The sequence below is a fragment of the Pinus tabuliformis genome, chromosome 5_1, assembly GCF_031772625.1.
Source record: "Pinus tabuliformis cultivar Carrire ecotype Pingquan chromosome 5_1, CPIR1, whole genome shotgun sequence".
Classification (NCBI taxonomy): domain Eukaryota; kingdom Viridiplantae; phylum Streptophyta; class Pinopsida; order Pinales; family Pinaceae; genus Pinus; species Pinus tabuliformis.
Genome location: NC_142305.1, coordinates 920,860,031 through 920,873,823, shown reverse-complemented (window position 1 = coordinate 920,873,823; position 13,793 = coordinate 920,860,031).

The window sequence follows — 13,793 nt, the reverse complement described above, 5'->3', positions numbered from 1 at the left end:
TTATATCTTTGTCTCTTTTATGGGTGCTTACGCAAAAATACGAACCTTCTCTAGTAATGGTGTTGATTAAGTAGTTGATCAAGCCTTTGAATCCTCTTTGGTTACCACTCCCTAGTGCTCGTAGGAAAAAAATTCCATTAATATCCACTTCAATTTCTTTAGCCACAAAGATTTTGGGCAATTTAACTCGCAAATACAATGTGACTTGCTTTGAGATGTTTGAGGATGTTGGGGCACTTGTGAGGGAGTTCAATCCTACCATACCTCTGGATAGGATAAAGTTGTAATGCCTCCCAGCTCTGGTACACTAACTACGAATTTTTATGTTTGGAAATGGAATGTGTATTTTCCAGTGGATGGTAGGCTATAGGTAAATTTTCAAAATTAGTGAAATAAATAGAAATAGGATTAGTTGCAGGAAAAAAATAGTAGGCCTGTCATCGGGCCTTTAATGTGCCTGATTGGCTATGAACCATACAACTTCATTGGCTATGACCCATACCAAGTCATCCAATATGGACGAAGGAACATGGATGGGCATCCCATTACAGATGAGGCACCATGGATGGGGAAAATATTAATGCATATCCAAATCCATGCGTGAAGAATTTCCAGTTGCCTCGTGGTGTTACTATCACCAAAAGACCATAGGAATGCGAGGGTATACGATACTTTGTACATTTTTCGACCAACTCCCAACCAAAAATAATCATTAAAGCCTTATCACCTGTGACAACCACAATGAACTGAAAAAGGGAAGAGAACAAAAATGAGCGATCCCACACCCACTCTCTTAGAAATGCCTCCCAAATCCTCCCCACCCCACACCGAGACTACCTACGAGTCCACTCAGATAGCAGCAATAATGGACCTTGATCACCTGCGTCAACCTCGTTGCAAAGGCAAAGGAAGGAAATAAATTGAGAATGACCAACCACACAACCTCTATTAGAAATGCCCCCCAACCCTTCCCATCTCGCATCGAGGCCACCTAGGATTCCACCCGAACAACAATAATGGTGGAACTCGATCGCTTGATCACCTACGGAAACCTCGATGCGAAGGCAAAGTAAGGAAATAAAAGGAGAACCATCGACCCTAAAACCTATCTTAGAAATGCCATTCAACCCTCCTCGCCCTACATCGAGGCCACCTAGGAGTCCACCCAGAAGCAGCAATGAACCTCGATCACTTGATCGCTTGCAACATCCTCGATGTAAAGGAAAATGAAGGAAATAGAACGAGAACGATTGAGCCCATAACCTCTCTTAAAAAATCCCATAGCCTTCTCTGCCCCGCAACGAGGCCACCTAGGAGTCCACCTGGATAGTAACAATGATGGACTTCGATCACCTGATCACCTACGAAAACCTCGATGAAAAGTCAAAGTAAGGAAATAATATCATAACAATAGAGCCCGTGGCCTCTCTTAGAAATTCCCCCCTGATCGTCTCCGCCTCACACCGAAGTCACCTAGGATTCCACCCAGACAACAGCAACAATGGACCTGATCGCCCATGGCAACCTCAATGCAAAGGCCAAAGGAAGGAAATAAAACAAGAATGACCGAGCCCACAACCTCTCTTAGAAATTCCCCCAACCCTCCCTACCCCACATCGAAGCCACCTAGGAATCCACTCGGATAGCAGCAACAGTGGGCCTCAACCACTTGATCGCTTGCGACATCCTCAACGCAAATGAAAAGGAAAGAAATAATATGAGAGCGACCGAGCCTGTAACCTCTCTTACAAATTCCCCCCCCCCCCCCCCACAACTCTCCCCACCTCGCACTAAGGCCACCTAGGAGTCCACCTGGACAACAACAAAGGTGTACCTTGATCGCTTGATCACATGTGACAGCCTCGATGCAAAGGCAAAGGAAGGAAATAAAACAAGAACGACCGAGCCCACAAAATCTCTTACAAATGCCCCCCGACCCTCCCCACCTCACACCGAGGCCACCGAGGAGTCCACTCGGATAACATCAACGGTGGACCACGATCACTTGACATCCTGTGGAAACCTCGATGAAAAGGCAAAGAAGGAAAATAAATGCAAATAAGGAGGCTCACTACACAAGACAAGAAGATATCCGAATAGGAGGAGGGATCGGGTAGCCCCGCACCCCAAACACCCTACGTACACGCAACCTATGATATTTTCGCATCGACTTACTAATTAGGCAATAAATAATTTTCACCCATGACCACCTCCACATAGAGGAGGGAGGTCGATGCACTCTACATCGAATTCATTCTTCCAAATATCCCCCACCATCAAATTAGCAAGCATCCTCCCCTTTAGACCACGATTGCATACACAATCAAAAAAACGCATACCCATCACATTGTGTATTAACATTTTGAGCTGCAAAAGTATACTATGCACACAAGATGCAAGGAAAAACATGACCACTCGATCAAACATATGGGCCACCACATTTATCAAAACCTCAAATCCAATACAACCACAGATGACATGCACTTTGAAAGGAATACCAACCCTTAACTTTACAACAACGAGAACCACTCCTCACATCGCCTGATAAAAAAAGAAAGAAAGAGGGGCGAGGGGTTTACAACCAAAACCCTTCCACTTTCCTCTAAATGTATGCATCTCAACCGACAATGCCAACATAGAAAGATTACAAGCACAAGGAACCAACACCATAAACAAGTAAACAATGAAGATGCTAGCCGTCTCAAGGAGCCACTCAGAACAACCCATACAACACTAGGAACATAGAGTGGAAGGGGAATTATTCACATATGCCTCCCAGGACAAGCATGGTCAACATTACCACTCATGTGCTACCAAGTGGGGATGGAGAGAAGATGAAAATCAGCCACCCTACAAATGACCCAAGGCCATTCTTCAAGCAGGCCCGAACAAACAACTCAATTACCAACCCACTTTTCACACAAAATTCCAACCCCTCCCCACCAAAATGGGAGGAGGTGAACAATATAACAAAGAGCCAATTTTAATGGAGCCACAGCCGCCCAGTCCAATGAAATTTTTTTGTTTCCAATGAGCGACCAAGGGGCATGAGAGCGACATAGGCATGAGTTTTTGGGTTTCCATATGGCACAACAACAACGAAGGCACGAAGGAGCGCCAAACAAACTTATCATTTTTATCATTTGGATGGCACGAGGGAGCGCAAGGCACATGGGAAGGTCACAACTTAGAATTTTTGGCACGGCCCCGTGTGCATGAGTGCCCACACACGACATGACCCGACCCTTCCAAATGTGTTTCCATGGGTTCCCACACACGACATGACCCAACCCACCCGAACGAAATTTGGGGTTCCCATGGAAGCACAGCTGAAACAAAGGCACGAGGGAGCTCCCGAAAAAAGGGTCGCATGACTGGGATCAAGGCACATGGGCACAACTTAGAAGTTTTGGCATGGCCTATGTGCCAGGGTGCCCACACACAACCCGACCTGACCCTTTTGAACACATTTCCATGGGCGCCCACACATGACATGACCCAATGCGCTCGAACAAACAAAATTTGGGGTTTCCATGGGCACACAACCCCAACAAAGGCATGAGGGATCACCCGACAAACGGGAAGCACAAACATCCACAAGGCACATGGGCGGTCACAACTTAACATTTTTGGCACATCCCTGTGTGCTCGGGCGCCCACACACAACACAACACGACTCGACCCGATTCTCCTGAACATGTTTCCATGGGCACATGACCCGAATGAAGGCACGAGGGAGTGTTGGGAAAATGGGTCGCACAAATGTGCATAAGGAACGTGGGAGGTCACAACTTAGCATTTTTTGCATGACCTTGTGTGCCCGGGTGTCCACACACATCACCTAAACAAGTTTACATGGGCGCCCACGCATGACACAACCCTCCTTGCGCGAACAATTTTAAATGGGCGCCCACACATGACATGACCCGACCCACCCAAACGATTTTACATGGGAGCCCACACACGACAAACCTGACCCACCCAAACGAGTTTACATGGGTGCCCACACATGACATGACCCAAGCCACCCGAACGAGTTTACATGAACACACATACACGACACAACCTGACCCTCCTAAACAAAATTTGGGGTTTCCATGGGTGTACGACCTGAATGAAGGCATGAGGGAGCATTGGGAAAATGGGCCGCACGAACGTGCACAAGGAAAATGGGTGGTCACAACTTAGCATTTTTGGCATGACCCCGTGTGCCCAGGCGCCCACACAAAACACGATCTGACCCACCCGAATGAGTTTACATGGGCAACACACATGACACGATTTGCCCTGCCTGAACGTGTTTACATGGGCGCCCACACACAACACAACTCGACCCACCCGAATGAGTTTACATGGGCATTCACACACGACACGACCCAACCCGCCCGAACGAGTTTACATGGGCGCCCACACATGCCATGACCTGACCTGCCCAAACGAGTTTACATGGCTACCCACACATGACACAACCGACCCGCCCAAACAAGTTTACATGGGCGCCCAAACATGCCATGACTTGAACTACCCAAACTAAATTTGGGGTTTCCATGGGCACACGACCCAAATGAGGGCACAAGGGAGTGCTTGGAAAATGGGTTGCACGAATGTGTATAAGGCATAGGGGAAGTCACAACTTAGCATTTTTGGCATGGCCTCGTGTGCTCAGGTGGCCACACACGACACGACCCTATCCAACCCATCCGAATGAGTTTCCATGGGTGCACGACCCAAAATAAGGCACGAGGGAGTTCCAAGAAAACATGTCGCACGAACAGGCACAAGGACCATGGGCAGTCACAACTTAGCATTTTTGGCAGGATCCTGTGTACCCGACCACACACATACAACATAACCCAACTCGCTCGAATGCATTTATGTGGGTGCCCACACACGACAAAACTCAACCTGCCTGAATGAAATTTGGGTTTGCATGGGCGCAGACCCAAACGAAGGAACAAGAGAGCGCTTGATAAATAGGCCACATGAATGTGCACAAGGCACATGGGCGGTCACAACTTAGCATATTTGGCACGATCCCATGTGCGTGGGCGCCCACACATGACACGACCTGACCCGCCCGAAGGAGCTTACATGGGAACCCACACACGACATGACCTGACTCGCTAAACAAGTGTACATGGGAGCCCACACACGACACTACCTGACCTGCCCAAATGAATTTACATGGGTGCCGACACATAACACGACTCGACCCACCCGAACGAGTTTACATGGGCACCCACACACGACATGACACAACCTGCCCAAACGAAATTTAGGGTTTCCATGGGTGCACAACCCAAACGAAGGCATGAGGGAGCGCCCAATAGATGGGTTGCATGAATGTGCACAAGGCACATGGGAAGTCACAACTTGGCATTTATGGCACAACCCCGTGTGCCTAGGCACCCACACACGACACAACCCGACCCACCTAAACACATTTACATGGGCACCCACACACGACACGATTGGATGATCTAGGTGGATATCAGTGGCCACCCACCTATTCCAATTGGACCCTAACCATTGTTTCTTTCAGTTTTTCAGTTTCCTTAATTGTAGCACAGTTTACTATTTTTGACAATTTTTCAGGTCCTCAACTTCCGGAGCCGTTTTGAGGCCCTCAATGACGTTTTTTTTTTTTTTTTTGGAAAAATTCGTTTGGTTATTCTTATGGAAATCACGTTGATAGTTGTAGTCCTGGGAGAGATCTTTCCAACGAGGTATCACATGCGTCAAACAAAGATAATATGACCAAGTTGCGACCCCGGGAAGTTGGTTGTCCAATTAACCCCAATGGGGCCCATAAATTCTTGGTGTTACATCTCCTCGGGTTAGTGTTTTGGTTGTTTAGGGTTTTCTCTTATTGTTCAATAATAAAAAGGCCCGTGAGTCTCATTGTAACTCAGTTCAGAGGCATGTATGCACCACATCTCTTCTCAGAGATAAGCTACCATCACCCGAGTTATCTTATTTCCATTTTGTTTGTAAGCATAGTTCAATATTTTTCTATTAATGAAATGAAGTGTTTTTCCACTGCATCTCTGTGTTTATGATTATATATGTAAGTTGTAGCGTTCCGCTCAAATGAAATTTGGGGTTTCCATGGGCGCACAACCCGAATGAAGGCATGGGAGAGTGCCTGACAAACAGGCCACACGAACATGCACAAGGCACATGGGTGGTCACAACTTAGCATTTTTGGCATGGCTTCGTGTGCCCAGACACCCACAAATGACACGACCCGACTCAACCTGCCCAAACACGTTTCCATGTGTGCATGACCCAAATGAAGGCATGAGGGAGCATCACGAAAATGTGTCGCGCGAACAAGCATAAGGCACATGAACGGTCATAACTTAGTATTTTTGGCATGACACCGTGTGCCCAGGCACCCACACATGACATGACCTGACCCGCTCGAACGCATTTACATGGGCAACCACACACGACATGACCCGACCCACTAGAACAAAATTTGGGGTTTTCAGTGGCGCACTACCCGAATGAAGCCACAAGGGAGCGCCTAAAAAATGAGTCATACGAATGTGCACAAGGCACATAGGTGTTATAACTTAACATTTTTGGCATGGCCCGGTGTGCCCAGGCGCCCACACGTGACATGACCCGACCCAACCTAACTTGCCCGAATGTGTTTCCATGGGTGTATGACTCAAACGAAGGCACGAGCGAGGGCCTAAAAATTTGTTTGCGTGAACAATAAAAAGGCACACGATATGTCACAACTTAGCATTTTTGGCACAACCCCGTGTGCCTGGGTGCTCACACACGAAATGACCTAACCTGCCCGAATGCATTTCCATGGGCACACAACCCTAACAAAGGCACGAGGGAGCGCCCGACAAACGAGCCACACGAAGGAGCACAAGGCACACGACCATTCATAACTTAGCATTTTTGGCATGACCCCATGTGCCCAAGCACCCACACAAGACACGACCTAACCCACTCGAACGCGTTTCCATGGGCGCATGACCCAAACGAAGGCACGAGGGAGCGCCTGACAAACATGCTGCATGAACAGGCACAAGGCACATATTCGGTCACATAGTATCATTTTTGGCACGACCACGTGTGCCCAGGTGCCTACACACGACACGACCCGACCAACCCGAACAAAATTTGGGGTTTCCATGGGCGCACAACCAGAATGAAGGCACAAGGGAGTGCCCAACAAAAGGGCCACACAAATGACCATAAGGAACAAGGGCGGTCAAAAATTAACATTTTTGGTACGCCCTCGTGTGCCCGCTCGCCCCGACCACTCAAAATTTGACGTCTCTAGGGCACACCCAAGAGGCACCAAAACAACCAAGAAACAAGGGAGTGCTCAACCATAAGGCCACGCGAACCAACAAAAGGCACACAGGTGGTCACAATTTAGCATTTTTTGCATGACCTCATGTGCCCCAAAGCCCACAAGTGTGTCCTCTTGAAATTCAACTTCTCCACGACGCACCCAAGTGGCACCACATCGACCAAAGCACAAGGTAACATCAGGACAAAAGGGTACACAAACCACCAAAAGGCACATGGACGGTCACAAAGTATTTTTGGCACAAACTCGTGTGCCTGGCCGCCCACAGGTTCACCTGCCCTCCCAGCACGACCAAAATACATGAACCACTAAAAGGCACACAAGCGGTCACAACTTAGCTTTTGTGGCATGACCTTGTGCACTTGAGCACCCGCCCGCTAGACTTGCTCGAAATTCGGCATCTCTAGGGCGCGCCCTGAGGCACCACAACGAGAAAGGCACAAGGGAGCACCCAACCACAAGGCCACATGAACCACCACAAGGCTCACGGGTGGTAACAACTTAGCATTTTTTGCATGACCTTATGTGCCTGCTCGAAATTTGATGTCTCCAAGGCACGCCGACGAGGCGCCACAATGAACACAAGAAAAATAACAGACCTGCCATCGGGCCTTTAATGCGCCTAATTAGGTATGACCCACACAAATGCATCGAATATGGACAACAGATCATGGATGGGCATCCCATTATGGACAAGGAACCATGGATGGGGAAAATATTAATACATAGCCAAAGCCATAAGCGAAGAATTTCCAGGTGCCTCGTGGTGTTACTGCCACCACAAGATTGTAGGAATTTCAGGGTATACAATATAGTGTATGCATTAATGGCATGCTCATTTTGAATTTTAAGTTTGAATTTGACAACCTCACTGGAAATTTGAAATTTGAATTTATATAGCTGCTCAACTGATGTTTTCTTGCAGCTTCTACGTTCAACTAACTATCAGAGGCCATTTTGGTGGTGAAGTAATTTGTCGTATGAGAAATGAGTTTTTGAACGAGTGACCTTTACATAGAGGGTGGGTATATTTACATGGAAAATTAATATGAAGTATGAAGTTAATATTGAAATAAATTAGTTAAAATTAATATTCAAATTGTTTATTTAAGTTTTGTGGTGAAACATTTTTCAAAAGTATAAGAATTATCATTTTTGAAAAGTATAAGATGAAAAATAAGATTTATTATTATTTTTCTCTAAAGTTGATATAAAATTACCTACTTTATATGGACATCTTATATTTTATTTATGCAGATTGAGAGTAAAATATTTTTACATTTCCTTGATACTTCTAAGTATAATGTTTTTATTTAAACCTAATCCTATTAATATGTTATAATGGTTTCAAGAATATGTTATAATTGTTTCAAGTATAAGTAGCTATATATGTATATTAATTTTTTTTTATTATATCTCATATTTTTTTTTTTTTATAAATTTTTTTATAAAATACGACTCTCCAACACAATTATTTTATTTATTTATTATTTATTTATTCAATTTTATTATTAATTATTAATTTAATTATATAAAACATTTCCAATTCAAGTAGTATTAAATGAGAACATGTGTTTATTATGCATGTTGACTACATGTGATAAATTGTTGCATATGGCATTGCCCAGATTTATTGCCCAGATAATTATATGGATGTCAAATATGCAACTATGTCTGCCTTCTAATATTATGAAGCTTTGTAATCTTTGAATGTTATAAAACATGTTTTTTTCCCAAGGAAAAATGGTAATTTCCATTATGATAATAGTGAAAATAACATGTTGTGGATGCTTTAAAAGCATATCTAAAATGGTGAACATAGATCAATCTTCAATATTGTCTCATATTGATGATCATGAAAAATCACAAAAATGTAGATCATTGTTCAAAATTACATAATTAGAACTCTCATCTAATCATATGTTGTTATAATTCATATATCTATATATATATATATATATATATATATATAGTGCAAGTGAAGTCAATCCTATGTTGCATCCTGATGTGTCATGTTGTCAAAATGTCTGTGATAATAATGATAATGATAAGTACCATTGTGCCCAGTTATCATCCAAATACCACAATCCTACTACGAGGCCTCCTTGGATAAACTATCAGAAATTGTGTTTCTTTCCCTATAGATATGATGACAGGAAATATGATCAAATTGAGCTTTTTATCAAAATAACCTCATCCAACATGTTCTTGAGTGTGTGCACGTGACATAATGACTGCTGATTAAACCAGTTAATAATTGTTAAAATATTCAACTGTGGTCAAATTCCACTTTGGAAAGCTCACCTGATGGAGATAATGATTGCATTGAATTCCTCTTTTCGAGAGGATCAATATCAACCCAAATATCACTCAAATCAGATAAGGGAAAGTGTACTTATGTAGAAAAGCCCACATGTGCATATTTGATAAGGTCAACCCTAAAGGAAAGTGGACACCCTTGGAAGGCTATAAATACAAGTGACCTCTACCTCATTTGGACACCATCATGAGACACTCTTTTATCTTGGCTTTTGGCTCACATGGGTCTGAGGGTCATAGTCACAGGCACAACATAGGATGAAGTCGACCATAGTCACTCGCACAAAATATCATTTGTGTGATATGAGCCTCCCACAAACAACTCTCCATCCATGTGATTGGGAGTTAGGGTATCAGAATTGTAGTTGCTTTCTTTTCTCAGACCAGATTCGACCCCAGTCGCTCGCATGCCAAGATTAAGGGTGCGACTGGGCTGCTATAGTTGCTTTCATCATGCCTCCTCCATGCGTCTATGACCTAAATGATGGAATCTCAGTTGTCTGAAGATTTATTTCAATGACCGCATGGTTCGGCAGCTCACTACAAACAGTGACAGTTCATTACAGACTGTAGAATCATATTTTTTACTATAACCTTTGTTGGGTTCATTTATGGATGTTGTAGTTGTTTTCACTAGTTAGTTACATAGATGAAGATATAGATATTTTGATGAATCGTTTGATCACAATCTAAGAAGAAGAAGAATTTGAAAGGGTTTTCCCCATAGTGGGTTTTGCCTTGGTCTCCGACTAATCCTAGTGTCTCTATGTGTGAACGTTTTTCTTCTATTAGTCCCTTATGTTTCGTTGCATTGATGATGATGATGATATTTTTCTTTCTACATAGTTGCATATGTTGCAGCTGAATAATGATGTAAATTTGAATAACGTTATGATGTTATGGGGTGAACTTAATGTGTTAATGAAGAAATGTAATTATCAAAGCAAAGCACAATATAGCCCTATGAAAATTAACAATAATTATTATGGGATCTTGAAACACCTGTAGCTGATGACACCCATTTTCAATGGAAAAGAGTAGGAGGATCATTAGGCTACTAAGCTCTGCAAAGTTATTTGTTCCCATACCCAAGCCCATCTTTTGTTTGAAATAATGGTCATTATTTAAGTAGATCACTGCACCACCCCCACTTCTTCCCTGTTAAGATGATCCATCAAAATATGCCCAGGTCATTAATCAATCAATAGATTCAACAATGATATTTTGAGATGTATGATGTTGCTCTTCTTCAAGAAGTAGATTGTAAATAGCCACCACCTGAGCACCAATCTATTCTAGATGTATAAAAGTGTCATGAAATATTTTCTGGTTCCTACCAAGCCATATGCCCAAGCATACCAATAGAGGGATATTCCTTTGTTTAATAAGTTGGTCCACATCCCACCAAGACATCCAACTTCATTGATATTTACCCCCTGCCATCTAATACAAACATCAAGAGATTGATAAATCAAGTTCCAGGTCTACGCAGTATATATGCAATGAATAAACAAATGATTAGAAAATTCATTGTCATTATTACACAATGTGCACCATGATGGACTCTGGAAATATCTCCTTTATATATTATCTCTAGTGGGTATTTTGTTCTCCAATAAACAGCACATGAATAATCTATATTTTTCAGGGCTACTCAGTTTCCATAAGCGTCTCCACCACTAGGAGATAGCCTTTGGTTCATGATAAACATATATAAACAAATATTCCTCTTTTGGTGTATATCTCCCTTGTGGAGAATGGATACATATGAGATTGTTTTCTCAGTCATGTAACCTTACATGTGAAGCAAATAGAGAATTTGTGTATTGGAACCACCTTTGATGCCATTGTCTGGTAAATTTAAATCGTGTGCCAATAACCATTGTTGACCCCAAATTGATGAATTCTCTTGATCTTCTATCTGATTTAGCATCTTCTTACCCTAATATAAAAAAAAATCAATTAATTCAGATGGAAGTATGTGAAGAGTTCCACTTCCTGACCATAGATCAATCCCTATACAGACTCTTGCCCCAAAACCAATGCGCCAAACTAATCCATAACTGATATAGCCAAAGGAATTTAGGACAACCATTAAGATCATGGCTATGTTCAGTTTGCTCTTATTTTGTCTCTGAATCCAATCTTCCATTGACATGGGGAAAATATATTTTATTTTCACAATCTATGACCATAAACTATCCATTGTCAATAGTTTCCATCCCACTTTTGTAGTCAAGTCTTGTGAGAAAAAATATAATTTTTTCATGCACCATCCACCCCATTTCTTATGTAGATATATTTTGTCCCATTTGATGAAGCGAAAGCACGTCCCTCCTTTGAACCTTTCCATAGAAATCCATGTCAAAACCTTTGAATTTTATGAAGGATACCTTTCGGTATCCATGATAAAGATATCCAATACAAATGAATGGCCTCAAGTACATACTTGATGAGAACTAATATCCCCGTGTGAGATAACCAATGATGGCTCTAGACTTTAATCCCCTTTTCAACTTTTGCTAATAGCCACATCCAATCAACAACTTTCTAATCATTTTGCTTAAGGCGAAACCCTAAGTACTTAAGCCCTTCATTAATATCCAGAGATCAAAATGGGAAACAAGCAAGAGAATAAATTATCTCATCTCTGGAGCAATCAGAAGCTGATAAAGTTGATTTCTGATGATTTCTTTCCATTTGTGTAGACTTACAAAAGAATCTCAAAACAATACCAATTTCCAAAATATCTCCAATAGAGCCATTAAAAAAAATCAGCACATCATCCACAAACAAGAGATGTGTCAAGCTTATATCTCCTGTAATAGACACACCCTTCAGATGACCTCAAATTATTTCTTCCTTAATTAATCTACTTAATCCCTCCATAACCAACCAAAATAAAGAGGAGATAGAGGACATCCCTATTAGAGTGCTCGTTCAGTGTGAAAGAATTCAAATGTTGAAACATTTTTAAACACACTAAAGGAACATATGAAACTCAACACACGATCCAATTTATGAAATTAATTTGAAATCCCAAATGAGTGAGAAACATTCGAATACAAAGCCAAGTATCTCTGCCATATGCTTTAGATAAACCAATTTTTAGGATCATACCTTTTAGCTTATTTGTCTTCATGGAGTGGAGCCCCTCCTGAGCTACTCTGATGGCTTCATGAATTTGACGGTCCTCTAGAAAATCAAACTTCTCCTTGGATATGTTCTTCGAAAGAATAGGCTTGATTCAACTGGCGATGATTTTTGCAATTTTCTTGTATATAAAGTTACACAACGAGATAGGTTTGTAGTTATTAAAATTCCTCGGTTCATCAGATTTGGTATGAGCACGATGAAATTGGAATTGAAAGCCTCATACATATGCCTAGACGTTCTACATTCTTTAATAACCCTCAATATATCAGCGCGAGTCAGTTCATAAAACTCAAGAAACAACTTGATTGACCACTCATCAAGTCCAATGTTGTTATCCTTTTTGAACCATTGAAGGAATGCCTCTAGCTCAACTAAGGATACCAATGCCATCAACTCTCTATTATATCAAGGGAATATACGCTCAATCTAGATAATTTCAGCCAAAATAGCTTCCCTTGGAGCCTGAAACAGGGATCGAAAATGCTGAGATCCCATCCTTGATAAATCCTTGAAGTTAGATGCCCTTTTTCTAACATCATTTTCCAAAGACCATATAGTGTTAATATATCTTCTACCTCTGGCAAATTTCTAGAAACTTTTGGAGTTTTCATCCCCCGCCTTCAACCATATAGCTCGACTCCTTAACCTCCAGATTTCGTCTTTGTCTTCCAATAGTCTGTGTTTTGTTGATTCCAAATTGAAAATATGTTGTTTGGCCTCTAATGATTTATATCCACCTCTGCCTGACTCTAATAATTTCAATTCGTCCTCAATTTTCTAAAGTGACATATCATCCCGTATTCTTTTGTTCCTTTCCCATTCAATAGTATGCTTCTTTAGTATGTTTAGGTTATATGAAAATAGACCTATAATAGATCGATCCTCCCTCGCACAATAGGGTTGCGAAACATCCCTGAAAATTTCTCTGAAGTCTTCCTCTTTCAACCATGTTGCAATAAAGTTAAAAGGAGCTCGA